Source organism: Canis lupus, chromosome 32 (genome assembly GCF_011100685.1).
Source record: "Canis lupus familiaris isolate Mischka breed German Shepherd chromosome 32, alternate assembly UU_Cfam_GSD_1.0, whole genome shotgun sequence".
Taxonomy (NCBI): Eukaryota; Metazoa; Chordata; class Mammalia; order Carnivora; family Canidae; genus Canis; species Canis lupus.
The window spans coordinates 34,403,581-34,431,417 of record NC_049253.1 but is presented as its reverse complement, the minus strand read 5'-3'; the positions used below and the strand labels follow the sequence as shown (position 1 = coordinate 34,431,417).

At 39.4% G+C, this 27,837-nt stretch overlaps 1 protein-coding gene across 10 annotated transcripts in view; it reads right to left on the bottom strand.

The window, feature by feature from the left end:
• The window catches only part of RASGEF1B (RasGEF domain family member 1B), a 550,412-nt gene that overhangs the window by 31,714 nt on the left and 490,861 nt on the right, over positions 1 to 27,837 (bottom strand). The window contains exon 1 of one of the 10 annotated variants that reach the window (XM_038582301.1): positions 12,125 to 12,310. The exons of 8 other annotated variants lie outside the window; for them this stretch is intronic. The gene's annotated coding sequence lies outside the window, so the exon portion shown is untranslated. Of the gene's footprint in view, positions 1 to 11,850; positions 11,993 to 12,124; positions 12,311 to 27,837 lie in introns of those variants that run through there. One more of the 10 variants, XM_038582302.1, reaches the window with a different exon arrangement.

Below are 27,837 nucleotides of genomic sequence, written 5' to 3'. Positions count from 1 at the left end.
GGGATAGAGGGAACATTCCCCAACATCTTAAAAGCCATCTATGAAAAGCCCACAGCAAATATCATTCTCAATGGGGAAGCACTGGGAGCCTTTCCTCTAAGATCAGGAACACGACAGGGATGTCCACTCTCACCACGGCCATTCAACATAGTACTGGAAGTCCTAGCCTCAGCAATCAGACAACAAAAAGACATTAAAGGCATTCAAATTGGCAAAGAAGAAGTCAAACTCTCCCTCTTCGCCGATGACATGATACTCTACATAGAAAACCCAAAAGCCTCCACCCCAAGATTGCTAGAACTCATACAGCAATTTGGTAGCGTGGCAGGATACAAAATCAATGCCCAGAAATCAGTGACATTTCTATACACTAAGAATGAGACTGAAGAAAGAGAAATTAAGGAGTCAATCCCATTTACAATTGCACCCAAAAGCACAAGATACTTAGGAATAAACCTAACCAAAGAGGTGAAGGATCTATACCCTAAAAACTATAGAACACTTCTGAAAGAAATTGAGGAAGACACAGAGAGATGGAAAAATATTCCATGCTCATGGATTGGCAGAATTAATATCGTGAAAATGTCAATGTTACCCAAGGCAATGTACACATTTAATGCAATCCCTATCAAAATACCATGGACTTTCTTTAGAGAGTTAGAACAAATTATTTTAAGATTTGTGTGGAATCAGAAAAGACCCCGAATAGCCAGGGGAATTTTAAAAAAGAAAACCATATCTGGGGGCATCACAATGCCAGATTTCAGGTTGTACTACAAAGCTGTGGTCATCAAGACAGTGTGGTACTGGCACAAAAACAGACACATAGATCAGTGGAACAGAATAGAGAACCCAGAAGCGGACCCTCAACTTTATGGTCAACTAATATTCGACAAAGCAGGAAAGACTATCCATTGGAAGAAAGACAGTCTCTTCAATAAATGGTGCTGGGAAAATTGGACATCCACATGCAGAAGAATGAAACTAGACCATTCTCTTGCACCAGACACAAAGATAAACTCAAAATGGATGAAAGATCTAAATTTGAGACAAGATTCCATCAAAATCCTAGAGGAGAACACAGGCAACACCCTTTTTGAACTCAGCCACAGTAACTTCTTGCAAGATACATCCACGAAGGCAAAAGAAACAAAAGCAAAAATGAACTATTGGGACTTCATCAAGATAAGAAGCTTTTGCACAGCAAAGGATACAGTCAACAAAACTCAAAGACAACCTACAGAATGGGGGAAGATATTTGCAAATGACGTATCAGATAAAGGGCTAGTTTCCAAGATCTGTGAAGAACTTATTAAACTCAACACCAAAGAAATAAACAATCCAGTCATGAAATGGGCAAAAGACATGAAGAGAAATCTCACAGAGGAAGACATAGACATGGCCAACAAGCACATGAGAAAATGCTCTGCATCACTTGCCATCAGGGAAATACAAATCCAAACCACAATGAGATACCACCTCACACCAGTGAGAATGGGGACAATTAACAAGGCAGGAAACCACAAATGTTGGAGAGGATGTGGAGAAAAGGGAACCCTCTTGCACTGTTGGTGGGAATGTGAACTGGTGCAGCCACTCTGGGAAACTGTGTGGAGGTTCCTCAAAGAGTTAAAAATAGACCTGCCCTACGACCCAGCAATTGCACTGTCGGGGATTTACCCCAAAGATACAGATGCAATGAAACGCCGGGACACCTGCACCCCGATGTTTCTAGCAGCAATGTCCACAATAGCCAAACTGTGGAAGGAACCTCGGTGTCCATCGAAAGATGAATGGATAAAGAAGATGTGGTTTATGTATACAATGGAATATTCCTCAGCCATTAGAAATGACAAATACCCACCATTTGCTTCAACGTGGATGGAACTGGAGGGTATTATGCTGAGCGAAGTAAGCCAATCGGAGAAGGACAAACAGTGTATGTTCTCATTCATTTGGGGAATATAAATAATAGTGAAAGGGAATATAAGGGAAGGGAGAAGAAATGTGTGGGAAATATCAGAAAGGGAGACAGAACATAAAGACTCCTGACTCTGGGAAACAAACTAGGGGTGGTGGAAGGGGAGGAGGGTGGGGGGTGGGGGTGAATGGGTGACAGGCCCTGAGGGGGGCACTTGACGGGATGAGCACTGGGTGTTATTCTGTATGTTGGTAAATTGAACACCAATAAAAAATAAATTTATTTAAAAAAAAAGAAAAAAAGTTCAAAAGGATCATAGAAATTATCTGGTCCAGGATGAAAAACAGATTTTATTTCACTTTCCACTGCAATCAAATTACAAGTGGGTACCTCACGTCCTGAAGATGAGTGAGAAAAATTCCAAGGCTCTAACTAGGTAGGAGAATGTGCGTCCTAAATGATTAGCAACAACTGCAAAAACAAGTCATGGAAGAAGCCAAAGCCCACGTGCCATCACACTCTGCTCCAATCTCCTATTTTTGTAAGTGTACAAACCCTAGAAGGTGAGATGAAGTGACCAGGCTAAGATCTCACAGTGATGTGCCTAAAGTACCAAGTGAACCCAATCGTACCCCTCTGAGTCCTGCACCCCTGCTGCCTACTGTTCACTGACAATAAGCATTAGCCTATGATAGTCAAGTGTCACCCAGTTCCCTTTCAAGGAATCAGCACCACAAATATTTGTACTTCTCGATTATTTACTTCCACAAAACAGACAAGGATTCAGATCTGACCAAGGACTCAGATTTAATGAAGATTAAATGAAGATTTAATGAAGATTTAATGAAGCCCTAATCTGGTGCTTAACAGTTCTGATAAGAACTTCAGAAGGTAATATACCACCACCAACACATGTTTTTTATTTAGAAAATTATTCTCAATTTTATTCACTCCTCCCAAAATCCTAAATTATAACAAAACCATTAAATTCTTTTATGGCAAAATTCTTAGAGCATCATTAGAGCAATGGCAAAAGGCTTCTGTATTATTCCTTGGAAATGTGTCACTCATGAGATTTCTTTGACAAGATACAAAACAGCAACCCTCAGACAATCCCCTCCAACCAAGCACGGAAGAAAATATTGCAAATAGCAATGGAAACCAAACTGAGGTAAATAAATTGGGGTTATAGCTTATTACCCCTACAAATCAATTTTAAGAAGAGGGTATGTCACAGGTCATTTTCTGCCTCCTAATCAGCCCTATGTTCTACCGCTAATCAGCTGATTTCATTCTCCCATGAACCATCTTGGTTGTTGAACTTGCACACAGCAACAATCAACTGCTGAGATTTGAAATCACTCCAAGAGACTCCAACCCCTTATTCACATACAGTGGTCATATTTTTCTATGTTGCCTTATACTTGCCTTATACGCAAGATGGCATCTTTAATTCCTTAGGCCCTCTCCCTCCCTTCTCATTCTGTTGCTTTTGGATCTTTTGTGCTGGGAAGGTCTCCACATTCCACCTTCCTTTACTTCTCTGATTCCCCTTCAAGGCTGCTCATCAGAGACATGCCTAGATGCATAGCACAGGAGGCTGAGAAGATCAGCAGCTGCCATTTGTGTAAAGTTTACTGCCTGTAAATGCCTTTTGGGATTCTTAGAGCTACTCTGTTTGGCAGACATCTTCTCACTGTTTTGACTGTATAAGCAGCTGAGGTTCAGAAAAACTGTCATAACTGACAGGGGTTACACAGCAGATCAGGGACAGATAGGACAGTGTTTCAAACCTAGATCCTCAGGTTCCGGGTTCAAAATTTAGTATACTACATCATGTTGAACTACAAATGGACTTCCTTGAACTTGTAATATTTAACCATTAAATAAAAAATCCGTCCCTCCCAAATTGTAGGCTATCAGAATAATTTATATGCTTTACATGTTCTGTCATTGCTCCAAAGATGTATTAATGCCACGAATTACTCTTACTAATAAGCAATAATATCATGGTAACAGAAGTATGTATGCTACTGACCTTTGCAATCAAAGCACAGTCCCATCGAGTTAGAGCTCAGATTTTAACACACTTCTTTATATTTTAGTATCTTTTTAATTGGAATGCACATACTGATAAAGGCATGTGTGACAGTCTTTTTTTTTTTTTAAGCAATATGAAATAAAAGAGCATCTTACAATGGATGGAATCTTAGAATTCAATTAAATACAGTAATATTTGCTTGTGTTTAAAATCTTAACTGAGTAAAAAATCCAGTAAAACATCTTAGTGAGACAAATGACCAAAATAAAGATCATGGATCACAGGATTCATTACAACCATTTCTGGACAATCTCTAACAAGTGGCCAATCTAGCAATTTTCTGAAAAGGCCAACTGCCTTGTGTAATAAACGCATTTGACAAATAAGGGGAGGTCAGCAGCATGGTACAGAAAGTACTGTTCGTGAAGTAGACCTTAAATACCTAAGAAGATAAACATAGTGAGTCTTTTCTTTCAAGTATCTTCCCTGTTATCAGCACATCAAGAGCTACTGTTTGTTCATATTACTCAGATTTGTCATCTATGCCTCATTTTTCAACTCAAAACATTAATATTAGCTTGGTTTTATTTAAAAAACCAAAATATCCAAGCACTGGACATAAGAATCCAGAAAAGCATTATATCTCCAGGCATAATTAATGCCAGGAATCATTTGCTAATGATTTCTGTAGTGGAAGAAAGGCAACGGGTGAGGCTGCTCTTAGCCCAGGGATTCCATTTATTTATTTGTTTTCATCTCTGTGTAGTTCTGATTTCTTCTCTTTCTCTTTATAGCTCTCACAATTAATATTTTCTATCTCTAGAGTCCTTTAAACTCTCAATTTACTCCCCTCTACCCTTTCCAATATAACCTCAAAACCAACTTCTCCACTGTCTACCACCCTTCCTTAGCACAAATTTTGCACAATCCAATATACCTATCTGCTAACCAAAATCTTGCCCGGAGAAAAATTGACTTTTCCAAAATTAGAATGTGTGACAGCATTAAGTAAATGCTGGCAAACTTCAAGGGGCACCTGGGTGGCTCACATGGTTAAGGTCTGCCTTCAGCTCAGGTCATGATCCCGGAGTCCTGGGATAGAGCCCCATGTTGTGTCATGTTGTATAGGGCCCCTTGCTCAGCAGGGAGTCTGCTTCTCCCTCTCCCTCTGCCTCTCCCCCACGGTTCATGCTCTCTCTTGCCCTTAAATGAATAAATAAAATCTTTCTTTTAAGTCAAACTTCAAAGTAGTTAATTCCTTTGAAAAAAGATATTTATATGAGACACTTGAAAAAAGCTGCTGACTTTATTCTAATAACTACTAATAATATAAGGCAGAGAACAGGTTAATCTCACAAGCAATTCTCACCTTACAAAGTTTCATTTGTAAATCATTTCCTGGGAAACTCAGAATGTATTCAATGTGACCAGTGGCTCTTAACTTTCTAGGGAGATCACAAACCTCTCCCCACACTGTCCTGGGAGAAATACACCAACAGGTTTGCATACACCTTCAGGGAGATCAGACCCCAGTTTAGGAAGCACATGTGCAGGCCTGTGCAGAGCCTAGATACAATTTATCTAGTCATCTTCAAAGAAGAAGAACCTGGTGGTTTGGGAAGGGAAGCTTGGTCTGCCACATTCAAGCCTGGCTCCTTAGAAATCAAGGCATACTTGTGTTTTCAGGTAGTACCAATCAAATGGAGTTTATGAGAATTTTAAAATGATTCTTCTTTGGTTTGGGTAGAGATATTTAAACAGGCATTTTGTTCCCCTACAGTTAAGATGGCACTTTGGGGTGGGGAAAAATGCCATGAGACAACAGGAAACAGATACTGGTTTTTAAAACAATGAACCAGGCTAAAAGAAAGCTTAGAACCATGAAATTAGCATACAGATTACAGGTTCTGTTGGAAAACTTCCCAAAGGGAAGTAAAAGATATATCTAACTCAGGTATACAAGATGAATGCTCTTTTCTAAAATTAACTTGGTAAGCTGAAAAGTTGGTTGACAGACAAGATATGTTACAGGGGCAGCTAATTCAGTCACCAAGATATATCATGTTCTTCCAAGGACTCTGAAAAAGTTCAGCCTGACATTGATCCAGAAGCAAGGAAGCAAGCTCTGGGTGATTTAAGGGATGAATGGATTTGAAAGGCATGCCTAATGGTTTCAAACCAAGGAAAGCACCAGATGAAAAGCTGCCTTTTTCTAAACAGCAGACTGTGTTTGAATTAGTGACTGCTTTTGCACAATGTTATTTATGATGAGGCAGGTGCACCAGGATAAGGTGGTTTCAGGTGACAATTCAAATTGGAAAAGAGGTTGAGGAAAAGATGGGTATGGGAACGAAATCAAAAGCTATCCTTCAACATCTGCTGCAGGTGCTTTGTAATTCCCTACCAGAATGTCAAGTCAGCATTTCCTTTACACTTAAGAGAATAAGCTAGAAAAGGTAGGACTCAAAACAACAACAAAAAAGGTCTGGAGGGCTTTCGCTCCATATTTCATCAGAGTACTCTGGTGAAATACTTAACAAACCCAATACCTTTATATTGATCACTATCTGTTTGTTTCCCTTCAAATGCTGGGCATGTGCCCCAATTTAAAAAAAAACCCACTGAAGTAGAGGAAGGCCTCCCTATCACAGCTGAACTTTGAAAGTATATTTGTTTAGTGAGGAGAGGCTTAATTTAATATCCTGGAATTACAGGTTTCCCAATTCCCATCTAGATTCCAAAGGAACTTTGCACTTTGGTGAGAGGCACCTTCTTCCTTTTCTCATTTGAGGTTCCTGAAAGCTGAATGAGAAAGAGTTCACGTATTTCAGCTTTACTCTAGCTGATTTTCTCAAGCATAGCTAGCCTCCTTTTGGCACCACTGGATCCTAGAATACAAGGATGGACTGCATGTTCCTAGAGTGTAGCTAACTATGGATTTGGTTCAGGGTGAAAGGAAAAGTCATGTTCCTGACACTATCTAAATAAAACATGGCTTCTTCTGAGCTTGAAAATGCCTAGAAGATTATCTTCTCACATCTTTCCTGAGCCAGGGGAAATCCTAAAGGCAGAGATTTCTAGCAACAGCTCTGGAAACTGTAGAAATGCTACACTTCTGCTGACCTCCTTGAGAAAAGAGGTACAGTTTCTGTGAGCACAAACAATGCAGAGCAGACAATTCAGAATCAACTTACTTCTTTGGCACTAAACAAAAAATCACTCAGACAGGTGTATTCTTTGAAACTGAGCCCCCAAGTGCTTAGTAAATTTCATAATCGGGGGGAGGGGGGAGTAAGTATTTTTTAATTAAAGAAGGTCTTATTTCTCTCCATAATGATGAAATCGGTGGTATTATTTACTGATGTTATAGGCTTTCATACAAAAAAAAAAAAAAAGAATTTGCATGTTGCTTGATTTATCCCTGGATGCTACTTAAGAAATCTTTACTAATTCCTAATTGATGGAGGAAGAGGATTGACTCAAATAATTACTATCTTTGGTTTCCTTGGAAGAAAATCAAAGCTAAAAAATTTATCATCTTTTGTCTTGGGGATATCTTGTCAGGAGCTTATTTACTAAAACACAAAACGACATTTCACTACATGACAACTCTAAAACTTTTCTGCAAGACAGATCTTTACTGTGTGGGAACAGATCGCAGAACACGTTGATACTCTTAAGGCATTGTTTTGAATCTACAACTTGCCATGTACTTCTCGATCTTAACAGTAGATGGCTCCACGTTCCTTGTCTGTGAAAAGATGGGTGCTTTTCAGCTGTTAACAGTGGGTGCTGGTTTAGAAAAGTAAAAGGACAACTGCAGTTCCGGATTAAAAAAAAAAAAAACTAACTAAGAAACTGGTGTTTGTGATCTTGGCATATTATTGAGCTTAGGAAAGTGGCACTGTTCATGCTGTACAGTTGAAAACAAATGCTGGCTGAAAAAGTCAGCCTTTTATAGGTCTTAGGGGGCCCAAATATGATGAGAATTAATTATTTCATTTTCCCAGAGGGATAAAAGTGATCTTCTGGATAATCAAAATCATCCTGATCTAATTACGTGCTGTCGAAAAGAACTTTCTGGGATATTAGAAATGTTCATCTTCTATACTGTCCACTACAGTAGCCATTAGCCCCAAGTAGCTATTAAGCACTTAAAATGTGGCTAGTACAACTAAGAAACTAAATTTTTAATCTTGTTTAATTATATTAAATACCCCCATGTGGCTAGTGGCTACCATACTGGATGGCACAGATATAAGTTGTTGAATCATCTATATGATAGCTCTCAAGCCAAATTATAGACTATCATATGGGGAGCATCCTTTACTAAAAGGGTTTATTTTTCTAGACCAAATTTATTTCAGCAGGAAAATAACCTGATACTTAGTAAGGACATTTAGTAAACAAGCAGAATTTTCTATTTACATTTTACTATGTAACATAGTTCCCGGGATAATTTTATTTTTTGGCTGCAAGTTCTTGGAAAACAATGTTTATCCCTCCCCGTCCATTCTTCTCTTTTTGATAAATAGAAAGATCCTGTCCCTCTGTAAAGTGTTTTCCTTCCTTACAGGCTAATTTTTACTTTCCCTTTGTGAAACTGATTTTCATACCAGGGCTTCCTAAAAAAATTTGCATCAAATGAATGACTTCTAGATATAGACATACCTTGAAATGGGATAGTAAATATATAAGCCTAAGAAAAAATGATAGGTCAAAGACTGGTTAAAAATTTCATAAATGGTGGGATGCCTGGGTGGCTCAGTTAAGTGTCAGACTCTTGGTTTCGGTTCAGGTCATGATCTTGGGATCATGAGATGGAGCCCTGCATCAGACTCCGTGCTCAGTGGGGAGTCTGCTTGAGATTCTCTCCCTCTTCATCTGTCCCTCACACTCGTTCTCTCAAGTAAGTAAGTAAGTAAATAAATAAATAAATAAATAAATAAAATCTTTTAAAAAATTTCATAAATAGTAACACTGACTTAAGTAAAAAAAATTCTCACTCAACTTTCTTGATAATTAGTATTTTTAATACACTTAGAGGAGAAAAACAAAAGCAAAAGAGAGGTCAAGAAAATATTAAATTTCTGCATAGTTGTTATCAACGCAAAGAAATTTCACTCTCTTCATTTCCCTACATTCAGAAAGTAGCTGAACATCTAACTGTAGACACTTCATCCTTCATTTTCCACCCCATTTAAGGTACAAATGCACGAAGTGATAGTATAGCAAAATAAATCAGTTGTCACAGAACTAAAAGTGACTCATAAATCATCTAGTTCAACACCTCATCCACTTTATAAATATTGTGGGTAAAGGGTGAGAACAAATGACTTGCTAAGTCTCCAGAACCCATCTCCCTACTCCCAGGGCAGAAATCTGTCCACAGCACGAGGCTATAATATCTGTCATTTTAAGATAATCAGGGGTTGTATAGATCTATTTTTTAAATAGGTTTAATTGGAGAACCAAGAAAGGACAGGATAGTTCTTCTAGAAAAGTGAAGCAGGTAATGAGGCAACACCTAAATTCAACCACTAACAACAAAAATGCCATAAATCTTAAGCAGTATTTTCAACAGTACGATTTGTCTCTTTAAGACTTCACAATACATAATGATGTCTTTTTCATTTGTTTTTTGTGGTATCAGAATAAAAATTCTCAACCCCTGCTTTGGGGATTCCAAATTCTTTAAGTAAGGAAGAATATCCTCTTTTCCCCATCTCCTGTCTCAGGGAAAACCTACTGGAGCCACACAAATTCCTTCTCCAAAGTCCCACTTCTTACAGGTAGCCTTGGAGATTGAGAATGTTGATTCCATCATTTCCTGTGCCATTATCAGGTACCTTACCTCGTATAGACACTCACCCAGCTTGTCCCCTTTATCTCTTTTTCCTAGATGGGAGTTATTCAACTGTTAGTTTTTTTTTTTTTTTGAAAGGGTCTATTGTACTTTGATGGTTAATTTTAGATTGACAGAACATAATGCTACTAATAATATAAGAAATGTGCATTATGATAAACAATACATATTCAGAAACATCAAGTAATACATACCTAAGAGTACATTAGATTGGATGCTAATCTGGGATAAAAAGAGACAAAAACTGTAAATGCTTTTTGGTGATTTTCTATTCCAAAAGACGTGTTATCTCAGGTATCAGGTGTTAGTAGTATCAGAGAAAATGTCTTGTGGAGCACATAAAATGGAGTGAGACTGAAAATGAACCATGGGAGAAATAAATTCTAAGAACTGAACACGCCATTAGACAACTGGAAAGTACAAGGCCAGTATGCTTAGTAGTCAGAAATGTTGCCACCTCTAGGAAAACAAAGCACTGACCCACATGTGGCGGAATAATGCCAACCAGAAACTTGCTCATCAGTAGCTCCTCTTCTCATCTTTGCCAGAAAATCTGCTTGAAAGGAATGATATAGCAATGCTTGGGAACCCTGATTTCTGTCAAAAGTGCCCCAGGGTCCTCACTCGCCCAACAACTGTTCCCCCTACCCCATCCCACCCCCCACATGAAATAACTGCTAATGATAAGATCTAACAAGCTGCCATTCTTTTATTTTGTTATGAGAATCTCAACAGCCAAAAATTTTTATTTTTTTGAAAATCAATTCTATATTTGCCCTAAACCTCATCTAACCAGTTATATTCCTCCCAAATCTCCAATCAGGCATAGATTCTGGTTAATTGCAACCTCCTTGTTTCTTCGCATAGGTTTTATTAACAGAGGTCCAACCATGTTTTAAATTGAGACATAGCTATCACATGCCAAGCTCTGGCTGCTGTTTTCAGGAGGGAAGAATAAATTATTCACCCCATCTGAGTCTGACTGTACCAAGACATTATTCAAGAGTGCAACACCCTGATCCCTAGGCTCTTCCTCTTTATGCACCCAGTTCAGAGACCCTCCCTCCCCCTTTGGAGATCATCCAGGGCTAAATATAGATCTACGCACACCAGCAGTTCCTGACCGCTGTCACATGGTGCTGCTGACGAAGGACTCCTTGGAGACGTGTTCGCCCAAACACACATACACAAATTTGTGTGCATATTCATCTATACACACTGTATCCACCGAATCAATCAGCGAAGATGGGCACATCGACATTCGGAGAGAAAGTCGCTCCCTAGAGACCTCCTCCTGCTATTTACATCACTTGGACCACCCTCTGCACTGTCAGGGGACTTAGCTACCTTGCGTTAGCCTGAACTGCGTCAATTGGGTTGGGGTTAAGGTGCGAAACAATGCTCAAGCAATGCTCCAGTGGTGTGTGGATGCGGGGACACACACACGGGTGTGTAGACACCAGCCCCCAGGTCCCCCCTCCTTTTCTTGTTCAGCACTGAAGTTGTTCCCGGGGTTCCCCCTAGGAAGTGGAGCCTCTCTTATACCAACCAGGTGCCGCAGGCTCCCAGGTACTTGGGCTCATGCTATTAAATCCGAGCCAGGCGTCTCGAGGCGACTCACCTGAGCTCCGGCCAAAGCCAGGAGCCTCGGTGCGTCCCAAATCCGCCAAGTGGACGGAGGGATGAACAAACCTCACCTCGTCAGTCAACGGCAAGCACATGACATCTGTTTCCTGTCCTTTCCTAAGAATCAGATCTTGGATTATAGGACACTCACCTCAACAACACACAATCCCCTCCCCACCCCCAACACCCGCGAAAACGAGCCAAGTTGTAGAAGGAAACAACCTAACAGCGCACAGAAAAGGGGATGGAGGAAGGAAGGATGCGGTTAGAACTCAGGCAGATCCTCAAACACTACCAAGATTTCAACCCGAAGGCCTGGCTGCGGGACCGGGGCGAGAGATGCAAAGCACGACCCAAGCCGGTCCCCGCCCGGGCCGCGGCGGCTCGGCCCCGCACCTGTTGGCCCCCGCGCGGCTCCCGGGGCAGCCCCAGGTGTCCTCGGCCGCCAGGCTGGGGGCTCCCTCGCTCCCCCTCTCTTGCCGGAGAGCATCTGGTCGCCCCGATTCTCCCGCCTCTTGGAGGCGCAGCCTGCAGCCGGGGCGCCGGAGAGCGGCGCGCGCTCGGGGCGCAGCTCCGGCACCGTCCGCGAAGGCGCACAGGGCAGCCCGGCCGCCCGCCCCCGCGCCCCGCTCCCGCCCCTCCGGGAGGCGCCGGCCCAGGAGCAACCCACCTGCAGAGGGGCCCCGGCTCCTCGGCTCCCCGGCGGCTTGCCGCGCGCCCACCAGCGCGACCGGAGCACCGGGAGCTACAGCGCGCGCTCGGAAGAGAAGAAGAAGAAGGAAAAAAAAAAAAATCCGCCCGGCCAGTCGGGCGCCTTGTTTATGCTGGAACTACGGCCTCCGCCGCGCCGCACCGCCTCCGCCCCGAGTGCCCGCCTCCCGCCGCCGGCCCCGCCCCTGCCGGCAGGCGCGGGCCAATCGGGGCGCAGCTCGCGCCCGGGCCCCGCCCCCGCCCCGCCCCCGCCCCGCCCCCGCCCCCGCGCCGCAGGACTCCGGGCTCTGGGCGCCGCGGGAGCCCGGGTGCGCTCCCCGCTGGGTGGGTGGGTGCGTGGGTGGGCTCGGCCCGCTCCGAGGGCGTGCGCTTCGTTTCTTTCTGAGTCCGCCTGCCCGAGGCTGTTTGTGCAGTCGCGTGTGTGTGTGTGTGTGTGTGTGTGTTCATTTCCCTGTGTACTACCTGTAAATACCGGCCCGACTCGTTACACAGTATCTATTAACGTAATTATGCGCTAAAGGTTACCGTCCGTGCACTTTGAGGAGCTTGCTGAAACCACAAGAACATTTGCTTAGCAGGTATTTATGCCGAGCTCGAATGCTAGGGCGCTGTGCAAAACGCTGGGGGCACGCTCCAGGCGAAAGTAGGCAGGTCCCTGCTCTTCCTTTTTTTTTTTTTTTTTTTTTTTCTTTTTTTAATTTTTACTTATTTATGATAGTCACACAGGCAGAGGGAGAAGCAGGCTCCATGCACCGGGAGCCCGACGTGGGATTCGATCCCGGGTCTCCAGGATCGCGCACCCTGGGCCAAAGGCAGGCGCCAAACCGCTGCACCACCCCGGGGATCCCGGGTCCCTGCTCTTCTGAAGCTTGCAGCCAGTCTAGGGGAGGACAAACGTTAAGCAAAGGGTCACCCAGACAAAATACAAAATTGCGGCTGTTACAAGTTCCACAAAGGACGCTGAAATAGGATTCTGGAGGCAAGGCCGGGAGGCCAGTCCTCAGTAAAGGCCGTGTTGTCATGGTAACCGCATAGCCTGTCATTGGATACTCGATAACTATTTTAGAAAAAGGGTAAAAACCTCAATGCTTCACCTTGTACAAATAAAGGAGACTGAAGGGACGAAACGATGGAAACAAGGGAAGAAAGAGACCCATGGAAAGAAAAAAAAAAACAAAACAAAACTGAAGCATTGGGAGACTCTCTTGCTAGCTAGCTACATGACCTTGAGTAAGTGAAGTATCTTTCCTGAGCTTCAGTTTTCCCATATATAAAAAACAACACTATTCATACCTGCCTTCTAGGACTATCATTAGGATTACTGGGCTAGAGGAACTTTTCCGTGTGTGTGACCCTGCTCCATCCTCCTTCTCTCCCTCTTCCTTCCTAGTCTGGACGTGGTCATCTTGAAGTTCACCTTGCCAATTCTTACCTAATTCCTCCCCTCATTTTCTTCATCTGGACCTCCTTTCACTGCTCCCCCTTTAATTTTACTCACTCCTTTGCTTCTGCAAATGGGTCTCCTCAAATCAGTAATTCACTCTGAGCCTCTCTGCAGTTTAAAAAAGAAGCCATGCAGCCCAAAAGGCTTGGTGGGAGTTGCCCATGCGGAGAGGCACAGAGGCTCTGGCTGCCCAGCCTGGCTATTGCACTTGTGCTGGGTGTTTCCTCCATCCCGATTCTGTAACAAACAAGCCATTTGAGGTTGTGTGAACCAGGCACAAGATTGAGGTTCCTGGGTCTGTAGCAATTAATTAAAGGGGTTGATGTAAAGCAGGTGGAAATATTTGATATATCCTTTATAACCTCTGGATACACCCACCACCCCAGGAGATTTTGCCCTGTTTTAAGTTTTTTTCTCACCAAAAACAAAAGATGTTTATTTTAGATTCTCAAGATATAAAATGGACACTATGATAGTATTGATTTAATGTTTTACCAAACCACATTCCTGGTCCCACTTTGGTGGATTCCCCACAGCTCCTCCCAGCTCCCTGTATGAGAGGTGATACATACAGGGTCAGCTCCAGAGCTAGGTGGCCCAAACTCTAATCCTATCCTATCCCTTGGCCAGTTATCAGACTTTACAGGAAATACCCAAGGACCCTAAGCCCAGGTTTGCTCAGGTGAAAATAGCAATCATAGTTTATAAACGTAACTTCTTCGCAGCAGGTTGGGAAGAATCATTAAAGGAGATACTACATGAAGTAGGTTTGGAGCAATGTCTCTCAGGGAAGCTTTCCCTGACCCCCACTGCACAGCATCCTTCCCTCCTTACATTGTTTCTTCTATAGAATTTAGAATTTACCACCATAACATATTGTATATTTTAGTTATTATTGCCTCTCTCCCCTGGCTGGAATGTAAGCTCCGTAACAGCATGGTTTGTTGTTGTCGCTGCAGTGGTTGATTTCCTGCTGTATTTCCCATGTCTAGGACAGTGTCTAACACAATAAGCACTCAATAAATATCAATAAATATGAATTGGTTGACTTAATTAATGCCCGGTTAATGGTAAGCACTCCATAAATAAAAGCTCTTATGACTTAAAAAAAGCTTTTTTTCCATTTTCTACTTCCCATAATTTCTTTCTGGTCTTTTGACTCCATTGACTCAGTCTTATCCCTATAAACATTGGTGAGCTCAATAATACCAGTCACACTGATGCAAATAAAGCCCTGCTAAGTAGGATACTCAAACAATAAAAATGGCCTCTTGCATGATGCTTCAACTATATGGGAGGCCCTGTGCTAAACATTATTTTATCTTCCTTTCCTCTTGGATCTCAAGTGCACAAAACTGTGCATTCATGTCCAACACCCTTTTAAAAATGTTTATTATTTTAATATATTTGTTTTTTTATCATTGGTCTCTTTCATTTCCCCTCTAAAATCCTAGTTTTCACCATTCCAAAGCCATTTACTCTTTCACAATGTATGTAATGTGTGTTTTGCAATCTGCCTTTCATGAGCAATGATGGTATTGTTTTATGTGAGTACCACATGAGTACATTGACCTAAATGTTGTTGTACCATCCATCTTATTCTGTTTCTCAGTGTGTTCCCTCCAACGGTTGACTTTGCTCATCTATCCAGCTTGATATATGTTGATGTTATTCGCTCCTTTTACCTTCTGTTGAGTATTCCACCCTATTTGTGTTACTATTTTACTTATATTATCTTTGATCCTTGCCAAAACTCTGATAGGTAGGTATTCTTTTCTTCACTTCTGAGATGAAGGAATGATGCATAGGAAGGTAAGTTAACTTGCCATGACCACACAGCTGAAGAAGCCATAAATTAAACCTATACCTCTCTGATTCCAGTGCTCCAGTCTTTCTACTCTATAAAATGGATTTTAATTACTAGCTGTAAGATTTATGAAATAATGTCTGAAAAAATATACCATTAATTTGACTCATTTTACATGTATAAGACATTGCTATTAAAACTAGTAGATATATGTATTTAAGCTAGAGTTGTTTTCATTGGAAAGCAATATGTATTATTTGTCTAAGACACAAGTTCATTATTATTCATGGTTTATTATTTTCTTTTTTAAAAAAGATATATTTATTTGAGAGAGAGAGAGCACGTGCGCGCAAGAGATAGAGCAGGAGGAGCCAAGGGAGAGAAACTCAAGCAGACTCTGGACTGAGCATGGAGCCCAGCTCCTGAGAAGATGACCTGAGCTAAAATTAAGAGTCAGACTCTTCACTCACTGAGCAACTCAGGAGCCCTGGTTTATGGTTTTCTTAAAACACTTGAACTTTAAATGAAAATCTCACAAAGCATAACTGCCTTCAAATATGTAAAAACTAAAAAACAAAAAAACAAAACAAAAAACAAATATGTAAAAAAAAAAATGTCTTGTAAAAGAGGAATAAGTCTCCAGAGCACAAAATAGGACTAAAGAGTGGAAAAAATGAGGGAACAGATCACAGCTTTGGTGTAAGAAAAACATTAAAGATATCCAAGGTGGAATAGCAGCCTTTTCCAGCATTGAATTCCCTCTCTCTGGATCCTAAAAGGTCATGTGAAATGGCCAAATAACTCTCCAAAACATTTTGGACATTTGACTTTGACATTTTCTCTTTCATTTGTTTTCTCAGTGTCACTCTGCAACATGGAGATGAACAGTTTAAGAATAAGGCATTTTAATCTGAGCTTATCCAGGTAAGAAAACAAGGTGGCTGATGACACTACTTATCAACAGTCAATCTAGACCATGACTGTGGCCTTTTCACTTTCAAGGCCAAGGAAGACAAACCCACTATGTATGATGTATCTTGCCTGTCTTGTATTTTACCAAAAGATACATGAGAGTTTTATAAAGCAAAAACCTGAAAAATCATCAAATGCAATTTTGAGAAAATTACTTAACAGTTCCTAAGCAAGGTCTGTTACTATGAAATATAGCTATTCCATCCCCATTACCACCCGTTTCACACAGAATGAGGAAATATTATAGTGGCATGGCTAAGTCAAGACAAGTATTTTGGAACCACAGGACTCATTTTTGGGGATCCCCTCTCTTTGGACTCTCTCACAGGGCTGCAAACGGTTAAGATGAGTTACTGTGCAAGATGTGAAAGGCTAGAGTGAAAGGCTGAAGGAGGCTGCTTGGCATGCATTGGTACCATGCCCTCTTCCTACTTCTACCTTGAGTGAAAGGAATTCTATGGGCTAACCTAGCTCACTAGGGAACCACGTTGGAATTTCATAGTATGAAAAGTGTGTATGTTTGGCATTGACCTGTGTGCATTTTTCTGGAACCTGAAAGAAGGATGATGAAGGCAGGACGTGAAGATTTAGATATTGAAGACCACATGTCCCTGCCCAGTTGCATGAACACCTTTATAGTCCTGCCATTTAGAAGGAATTTTTGTGATGAAACACATGATTGAGTCAGTCTTGGAATGGTCATCTCAATAATAATTCCAAACATTTATTATAGTTTACATTTTTTTTTACACCCGCTATCTCATTTAGGGAGATCATTGGGTCTGTGAAGGTCATTTAATTCTGACAGTTGTCATTACAGAGGCATTTATTTTCCCTTCCTGGGATCTCTGAGAAATATTACAGATAGTGTTTCATTTAAACTTATTAAGAAGATACTGTAAGGACAAAGGAACTGACTCAAAAAGATAACTCTGGGGAAGTCTCTTCCATAGACCCATGTGATCTTTGATCACCATCACTTTTTATCTCTCAGACCTTAAGTTGTACAAAAGAATGTAATGACCTCTTAGGAAATTCCACAACAGATATAGTAGGTTTTCAAAATCCCCTAGGGAGATGTAAAAAAAAAAAAAAAAAAAAAAAAAAAAGGATCTTCATTTATCCTAGATAAGAACTGTTGAAAGGCAAAGTTATTATTTTTCCTTTATCAGCCTTACTGTTTCACTCATTTGCCACTTCTTATTTACTCATACAAAGTAATTATTTGTAATATCCCCAGGAGGGAAATTGATATTGAGAAACAATATAACTTGGCCTGATCATAAGGCTATCATCTTCATTGGTTGTATAATGCACAGTGACTTATTTTTTTCTACACAAAGAAATATTTCATAACCTTAAACATGCATCATTTTGACAAGATGTAATGTTGTTTTGAATGTAAATTCAACTTTGTTTAACATGCATTTGTTCAGATAAGTATTCATCCTATAAAATCTTTATTACAAATAGTAATATAAATGTATAAATATAAATATAAATAAATGTATTTCTCTATTTCCATTTTCTCTTTCTAGTAGTTTTTGTCTGCTTTCTTGTGAACAAGTTGATCTTATAATGAATTAAGGAAAGTTTTTGTTTCAAATTCTCATAGCCTTTAATGTTAAGTCTGATTACTTTGCTAGAAGATCCCACAATTTTGACTAATTACCAATCTATGTCCTAGAACATTAAGTGGGAAGGGGGAAGGGAGAAAATGAATAATAGAATAATAAAATTTTAGAACTAGTAGAAATATTAATAACATCTCTTTTAGGGGCAGCCCTGGCGCAGCGGTTTAGTGATGCCTGTAGCCGGGGTGTGATCCTGGAGACCCGGAATCAAGTCCCACATCGGGCTCCTTGCATGGAGCCTGCTTCTCCCTCTGCCTGTGTCTCTGCCATTCTCTGTGTTTGTGTGTGTGTGTGTGTGTGTGTGTGTGTGTGTGTGTCTCCCATGAATAAATAAATAAAATCTTAAAAAAATATATCTTTTAATCTCTCCCCACCCCCATGTCACCAACCAAGGCATTTTTGAAAGGAGATTGAATTCTAGAGAGATTAAATGATCTTTCCAAGGCCATCCAACAAGATAAATAGTAAAGTTATGCAAGTCAAAGAGCCTGAATGATAAGCCTAAAACTTTAAAAACTACATGATTTTATTTCCTAATTACTTTTGCAGAGGTGACATCTACGGAGCTACTTTGACATTGTAGAAGGTACAATTTGTTTTCAAATACTGATGACAAATATTCTCAAGATATTAAATATTTCTCTTTTTTTATTTTATTTTATTTTTATCTTTTTAAAGATTTTATTAATTTATTCATAGAAACACAGAGAGAGAATGAGAGGCAGAGACACAGGCAGAGGGAGAAGCAGGCTCCATGCAGGGAGCCTGACGTGGGACTTGATCCAGGGTCTCCAGGATCACGCCCTGGGCTGCAGGCGGCTCTAAACCGCTGCGCCACCGGGGCTGCCCAAGATAGTAAATATTTCTTAATGAAATGATAAAGGAGAATTCTCTAGATGTTGCTAATACCATTTATCTTATTTAATATTCAAGGCAGTAAAATAGTAAATCCTTAGTTGCTTTATCATTAAAATAACCATGGTGTATTCATCAGACATCACAAAGTATATTCAAGAAATTATGCTGATCAAAGAGCGTCTCTAATAAGCATTTACTGTTATCATCATGAAAACATATACCTAATATACCTAATGTATTTTCTCTTTCATCTACTAAAACAATTGATTTTCACAAGACTATATCATTTTTTAAAAATATTACAGCATTGTTGTGATTTCTAGATAATCCTGTGAAATTTAATTTTGTAAAATATCCAAATATTTATTTTGACACTCCAATAATATTATTTCAATAGGAAAACCAGCTTTTTTTTTTTTTTTTAAGATTTTATTTTGAGAGAGAGAGTGAACCCAAGAGAGAGCACAAGTAGGGGGTGGGGGAGTGGGAGGGGCAGAGCCAGAGGGAGAAGCAGGCTCTCCCACTAATCAGGGAGCTGATGCAGGGCTCCAGGACCCTGGGATCATGACCTGAGCCAAAGGCAGATGCTTAACTGACTGAGCCACACAGGTGCTGAGAAAACCACCATTTCTGTATATACGTTTAGATATTGCTATAGAAAACATAATACTAAATATATATTTACTACACAAAAACAAATGGAGTAGATCATATAGTTTAACTGTATTTTACTAGTCAATTAGAAAGAACAGGGGTGAAGGCAAAAGGGCCTTCAATTTTTTGTATAGTGTTTGATTTCTTTCGTAGAAAAGACATAAAGCAGATATGACAAAATATTCATGATTATCATTTGTGGGTGCTGGGCACACAAGTTTTTATACTTTTTTATTTTGAAAATTTCTCAAAAAAAAATTTTTATAACTATAGCTGGAATTTTCATATAGCTATACCATATAACCTTAAACTTAAATATTAGAGCTTATATTCTAAGGCAGTCTATACTGGTGAAGTTATTGTTTTACCTTGTTCTGCTCTCTGATTAATCACATTCATAAAGTATGACTGTCAATCAGAAGTGCAGAGAGTTTTATTTGGTCTCACCATAGAAAAATATAATATGTGAAAAGTTCATAAAAGAATGTTATACATCTCACATAGTTTATCAAAATTAACTTCCTCTTGCTTTTTGATGTGATCTCATGTATCCCCTCTCAGAGTGATGCATATGGTGAATATACACACAAAAGAGATTTGATTCTTGACTGAGACTGTCTTTAAAGTCAAAGACTTTAAGAACAGACTAACACTACTAGCATGTGATTAACATTTCCAGGGCCTGGAATTATCTAGGGATAATTTTAGAATCTACAATTATTCACCTAATTGTCTCCAATTAGCTGTCTCTGAAGAGTGGTCAAGAACCAAAGGAAAATGGAGGCTGAATATATGGACATGTGTCCTTTTTCATGGAATGGCCCATTTACGTCAGGTCTATTGAGTAAGCCAAAGTATATGTTTGGAATGTGTTCGGATGAGTCAATGGGGTGGAAGCAACATGACTGTTGCTTGTAGAAGTGGAGTTTGGGGAGATTGGAGGAAGAGTGGAATTCTCTAGTCCAGACTATTGGTCAATGATTTAAAAGAGATTATCTCCTAAGAGAAAGCTTGTAAGGAAATAAGCCTGAGAAAGAACAAGGCCTTCTTTATGAAGGTATGAACTTCATACCTCTCACAGCATGACATTTATTTATTTATTTATTTATTTTTTTTTACAGCATGACATTTATAACAGAGGGTCAAATAAAATGTCTCAGTCTGAATACAGTTTCCCCAGATAAATAAAACATTAGTCTTAAGTTGTTTTTTTGTGTTTCTTAAGAACTCATAAACTCATCTTGAAATGCACTTCTTTCCTAAGTTAAAAGTTAAACACCAGATATTACAAAAGGCAGTTGTGAATCCAAACTTTCTAACTTCCAAAATACTAACAACAATTTGTATTTTTTTTCCCAAAATAGTTGAACTAGGACATACCGTTTTGAAAATATCTCTAAATAGATGCGATTTGGGTTAGCCCTGCCCCGACTCTCACATTAAGGCTAATGGCGAACATATTGCCATTTTCTGATTCACAACAAAAACAAAATAAAGATTTGAAGGTAAATTTTGATCTGTGTCTTTCCCTCGGTAAGGAAAAGCCCATATATAATGCTGGAACCAGTCCTTTAAAGTGTATCTCAATGACATAAGTTCTAGGAACATCTCATCTGACAAGTAAGAGGTCTGTTAGGCTCTAGACATTTTTACATAAGTTTCTAGGGCATAAGGGAATATTTGAACCTGTTACACAGAAATTCTTCTGAGGAGAAATGACCAGTATATTGAAATATATATTGCAAAAAAGGCTAGCAGAACTTGTTCCAGAGCACACAAAATGAGGAAAGAAATTCAAAACAAGACAGCCAGTTGAGAGCAAACAATAGAAGGGACACATCTTCTCACCTAGAGAGCAAGAGCAGTGACCAGTATTTGAAAGGGACCCTGGTCTGTGTGGGAACGAATAAAGATCTTATAAAACTTGGCTCTTGGGGATCCCTGGGTGGCTCAGCGGTTTAGCACCTGCCTTTGGTCCGGGGCGTGATCCTAGAGTCCTGGGGTCGAGTCCTGCATCAGTCTCCTGCATGGAGCCTGTATCTCTCTCTGCCTCTTTCTGTGTCTCTCATGAATAAATAAATAAAATCTTTTTAAAAAAATTAAAACTTGGCTCTCCGCTAAGGAAGTTAACACTCAGATTCTGAGTTTCCTCAACTGTAAAATGAGAGATTGGATGACCTGATGTCAGAGGGCTTTTATTGCTGTCAAAAGCTACTTCATATTAAGATTTTGTCAGTTTTTAAACTAGTTCCATCTGGATATCTCAGCAGCCAGTCAAGAGGCTCAAAGAGGATCAGAAGTGATAGACTTGACCCAACTCCACTGACATTATCAGTTTTCCTGGAATTCAATGTCTACATTATAGTGATTGTGATGTTTCAAAGAGTCCCTGGGCATCTACTTTCACTTTTCCCTGAGGCTCAGCCTATACTAGAGGCAGTAACTACCAGTAAATATATCATGGCATAGTGATACCTCTGCTCTGGGTCTGATGTAATAAGACCTGAGATTTAGCTTCAATAATGGAACGTCTAGGATTCGTTTCTTACCCAAAAGATATGCATTCCATGTAGGGTGACCTAACCGTTCCAATTCACATGGGACTGTGCTCGTTTTAGCCCTGAAAACCATATGTCTTGGAAAGATCTTCAGCTCCAGGCAAATTGGGATGGTTGGTTGCCCTAATTCCACAGATATTTACTAAGAAACTTCCATGGGCCAGGCCCTGGAATAGGCATTGGGAGCCCAATGAGAACAAAACAGACAAGGTTCCTGCTGTCTGTCATGGGGCTTCCCTCCAGCTGGACAAGACAGACTTAAAACAGGGAAATAAATAAATAACCAATCATCACAGATGGTGATCATTACTGGGATGGAGAACAGCTGTGAGGCCCTTCTCAGAGGGGGTCAAGGAAGGCGTCTCTTGAAGTAAGACCTGCAGGACAAGGAGTCAGTCATGAATATTGCCAGTATAGGTTAGTTCTAGGTCATTCCTAAGAATGAAGAGGCCCTTCAAGGAAACCTTAGGATCCTATTATCAATCTCTAAAATTATGCCCTTTATCCATTTATGTAATTGCTACTAGAATTAAATTTGGAATAAAAATTTCTATAGAATAATTAGAATAAAAAGTACACATGAACAAAGACCTCATCTATAACACCAGTGGGCATAGCAATACTTGGTGTATAGTATGTGTTCGATATCTATCGAATAAATCAGTAAAAACATTGCTGTCATTTGATCTACTATGTAGTTCCCTAAACTCACTGCCCCTAAAATATTCCCCTTTTGTCAACCAGTCTTTCCATAAAGTAGATGGAGTTGCAGATCCTATGGGCCATGGAACACCTGTAGGTTTCAGGTAAGGATGATTCTGAACCAATTCTGTGCCTGCTGGCTCCAAGAGAGATTTCTGAAGCGCTTTCCTTTGCCGTGTGTTTATGTTTTAGCTCAGAAGATGTTAGGTGCTCAGCCACCTAAGCTGAGGACAGATAGAGCTCACGGGTTTAAGTTTTCAGCTTTATGATGACCAGCCTCTATCGGTGGGTTGGTCGTGGTGTTACTAATTAAAAGAAGGCAGAGGTCTAATAAACTCACAATCTTAATAAATGAATCATAATGACTATCATACTGATGATTTAATACTAACAAAGACATATTTGTGAATACTAGCTGAGTTCTCCTGTTGTGAGTTTTAGGGATTCAAAGCCATGGTCCCTGATGCCAAGTCGGTAGTTGGAAGATCCACCATTGGCAATCACTTTGAACATCAGGTGTTTTTCTGTATAAGCAGGAGTCATTTGTAGAAATTCAAATTAAATTTTTTTAAAAGGTGGGGGATGGGTGACTAACATTTAGTAAAGCATTTGCTACATGCCATGGATTGTGCTAAGTGCTTTATCTATAATTTATTTAATCTATATAATAATCCTATAAAAAGGGTTCAGTTCTTAGAAGAGGAACTTGAAACTGAAGGCAGTTTTTAAAAACTTGCCTAAGAACAGATGTCCAATAAATGACAGATCCAAGATTTAGACCCAGGTAGGCCTAACTATGGTCTTTGTATGACAAAGAGGACACAGTTCATGGAGCAGACAAATAAACATTAGATGGATTTGCATTATAATAACTCTTGCAAAGGAAGTAAGGCCATAGTTTGTGTGCTTTCCATTGTCACATAAGTAGTTACAGCACAGTTTGGAGGCAGGGCAATGCAGCCTAATAATCAAGATCACCCACAATGGAAACAGGAACTTGGTTCAAATTCTGGCTCAGTGTGAATTTAAGTTGTTTACTTATTACAAGCTTCAGTTTTCTCATTTGTAAAATTAAAATAATAATGATGCTTGTTTTAAAAATGAACTAATATCATATGTAGAAGGTAATTAGTACAGTATCTAGCACATAAAATTTAATAAATGGTAGTTAATTAAGCATAATTATCATCACTATGCAGCAGCTTCTCTCATCTTTAATACCTCAGCCTCTTTCAAACTCCTTAAAAACGTATGACGAGATTTGCTTATCTATACCTGTGCTTTCATTTACTGTTGTTGAAAAACCACTTGAAAGCTGCTAATACCCTTACATACTTAGGAGCATGCATCTCCTAAAAATAAGGACATTCTTATACATAATGTTTAAGCACCTATGAAAAGGTAACCATATTAACTAATATTATCTAATTTCTACTATATATTTAAATATTTAAGTTTCTAAATTGTCCCCCCAAATTATTCCCTTGTTCAAAATTTTTTTGAATAAGGATATAATTAAGGTGTTATATTTGGTGGTCGTTTCTTTATTCTCTGTTAATCTATATCAGTCTTCACCTCAGTCTCAGCCCTCTCTGCTTTTCTTGACATTGCCTTTTTTTTAAGAAACCAGCTCATTCATCTTGGAGAAAATACCACAATCTGGATTTGTCCAATGTTTTTCCTGGAGGTGCCATTTAACTTGTTCTTCTATCTGCCAAGTTATCTTTAAATTGGAATGCTGGTCTTAAGGCTTTATTGCTTTTTAAGTTAAACATTGTGCCAAAAAGGCTTCAAAGTGGATGCGGTGTAGTTCATATTACATCATATCATAATTTCCATGACCATTTCCTCTTCATAATACTTTGTGACTTTATAGGCATCTCTGGTGTATGGCTACACCGGTGGTTTTCCACTCTAGCTTCACTTAGAGTTATCTGGGGAGTGTTAAAAGTCTTTGTTCCCAACTTGCACCCTTAGAGTTTCTTGTCAGGAACCCATTCATTGGATTGTTGTGAAGCTTCCCCAAGTGATTCTCATTGTAATCAGGGTGAAGAGGGGCTGGTTTAGAATATCAGCTCTGAGAAAGCAAGGGGCATGCCCTTCTTATTTACTAATACACATTCTCAGTGTCCAGTAGAATGCCTGGCTCATAATAGCTGCTCAATAATACATGCTGAATCAATCAGTTCATTAATATTCAGTGTATAGGCAACCTCATCCCCCTTTCATACTCTAGCTTTTCCTTTTCTTCTAATTAGTGCACTATGAAGCCATAGGTTAATTTGATAGCATGTTCGGCCAAATCAGAACATGACACTACTTTTCAGATTTCTGAAAACTATATACCAATAGGAAAATAATCATTTTCAAACATCTAAGAGAGGAGAAAAGAACAATCATTTAGCTATGCTGTTAGATTGATTCTGTTGCAGATAATTCCATTCTTTTTCTTTTCACATAATCAGTTCTTCCAGTTCTTATTATAAGGACTGGTGAAATGATTCTAAAATTACTTATGGAGAAAGAAAGACTGGGGGTTTGTCTTGGTTGTAATTGTTTCTTTCAAAATACATTAAACAAATCTCAATCATATGGAGGGACGCAGTGAAAAGAGAAGGAGTTTGGGTATAGCTATATTTCTATTTGTTCAAATTCAACTTTGGCCGAATCTTTAAAAATGGAATAAAAAGATGCATGACTTGTTAGGGTTTGCCAAAACCAACCATCTGCAACTTCAAATACAAAGGAGATAAGAATGGTCACTTTTCTCCTAAAAGAGAAGCCTATCCCGTAGCAAACTTTGAAAATAGTAAATATACACTTCTTTGTGTACTTGCACTAAGTGAAAATCATCAACAACCAAGAGAAACTCAGCAAAGGATTGAACACACGAGCTTGTATCTGAAAAGGCTTTTACACAGAGGAAAAATGCTCAGTGTGACTCAATACAACAGAAATGTAAATGAAAACTATACCAAACTATCTTTTTCTTTAATGCATCAAATTAATAAAAATCCACTATTGTGGAGAATTACAAAAACACATACCTTTGGATCTACCAATAGCAGCCAAGGAAAATCATCCTAAAGATACACTCCATTCATTATGCGAAATAACACATGAACAAAGCCATTCATTTCCTCAAGTAAAAGATCAGAAGCAACTAACTGTCCATCATTAGAGAACTGGATAAGTAAGTTCTGACACATTCACAGAATCCAACAGGTTGCAAGTATAATAGAAAATAATGAGGAAACTATGTACTGATAGGAATGCTCACAAACTACTTAGTGAAAGAAGCTATTATGTAGTGTATGCCATAATATCCTTTTATAAAGGATAAAACAAGAAAGCACTGTATTATTTCTTACGTGAAAAAAAATCTGCATGTAGATAAACTAGGAACTGATAGGTGGTTAGCTATTTGGAGAGGAGATGGGAACTAGGTAGATAGAACACAGCAAGAGGGACAGACAGGAAGGAAACTTCTCACACAACAGGCACCTTTTCACACTTTATCATGTTTAAACTGTGTGAATATATGATATATTCAAAAACTTAAATATTCCTTAAAAGCCTTACCAAAAGTCCTAGGAAAATACAGTTTAAAAAAAGAAAATAACCCAGATATTCTTGTAGCTCTTATTCTAGTTGTACAATTTCAGAGGAAATCCTATGTCTCCATTTCACTAAAAATGAAACTGAAACTCTGCATGCTTTCATACACCCAGACCTAAAACTTGGATTCAGAAGAAAAGTTACCAAGGTAATTTCCAACTTTGATTTTTGTTTCTGTACAAAATTTCAAAATTTTAGAATACATTAAAATGTGCACTATTTAGAGCTAAAGCCCAAACAGAGCAGTGTTGAAAGCATCCATCCCAAGGCTAGTGCTTACATGAAGTTGAAGTAATGATGTCAAAGTGAAATTAATCTCTTTCTCTCATGGAGCTCTTCATGGAGTCCACGAGAGATAAGGCTACCTCCCACAATGACAGGGGAATTCCATCTAAGAAAAGGGGATTCTTTTTTCACAGACAGTAAGAGGAAAAGGAATTGTGGTTTATTAATTTGGCTCTTCCATCTATGACTTTCAGTTATCAGTTGTCTTTGTGTGTGTGTTCTATTATAAAAACGTGAGGGACTGTTGCTGTTTTGTTAGCACTTCGCCCAATGCCATGCATACGACATGTGTACCAGAAAAGTCAGACATGCCACAGTAAAATATGTCTGGGTTCTAGGATCTTTATGATGTTGCCAAGTCATATATCCTCCTCTATCTCAGCTCAATTTTCTTATCCGGAAATGGGGATAGCCTAACTGGAATACCTCACAATTTTGATATAGTGACCAAATAATACATAAATAGGAAAGACTTTAAAAAGTGTAAATTGAAAATAGTGCTATTGTGACTGCTGTTATGACATAGATATGAACAGATAGGGCAGAGGGAAGGAGAACATGATTTCAAAATATATACATCATGGAGAATTAAGTCTCACTTTTACAGATGAGCACAAAGAAACCCAGAAAGGTTAAAGAAGTCAAGTAGCTAGTTGGAAGCAGAACTAGAGACAAATTCTCACTCAGATGTTTTGCTTGAATGTCCCTCTCTTCTACTACTCCACTTCTATTACTTTGAGTCGTGAGGATACCTGGAAAATGAGAAGGGACCAAAGGCCACTTGATGATACTGGTCATAGAAAGGCTGGAGAAACAGTGAAAAAATGATCAGAGAAGACACAGAAGGATAGCAGAGTATTGGTTAAGTTCTGGTTGAGTAGTTATAAAAAGAAAAATAAGAAGGCAGGAGTTAACAGGAAACCCATTTTTACTAAGCATTTCTGAATTATTAGCAGGGTCTTAGCAGAACTTTACCTCATTTAACCATTACAACAATCTAAAGTCCTCTCCATCTTCCAGTTGAGCAAACAGGACAAGAAATAATTAATGACTGCTGGCCAATAAGGCGCTGGGCAGAGATGAAATCTGAGACTGAGGGCCTCTGGGTTGGCCCTTGACCACTCTGCCTCATTCCATCAT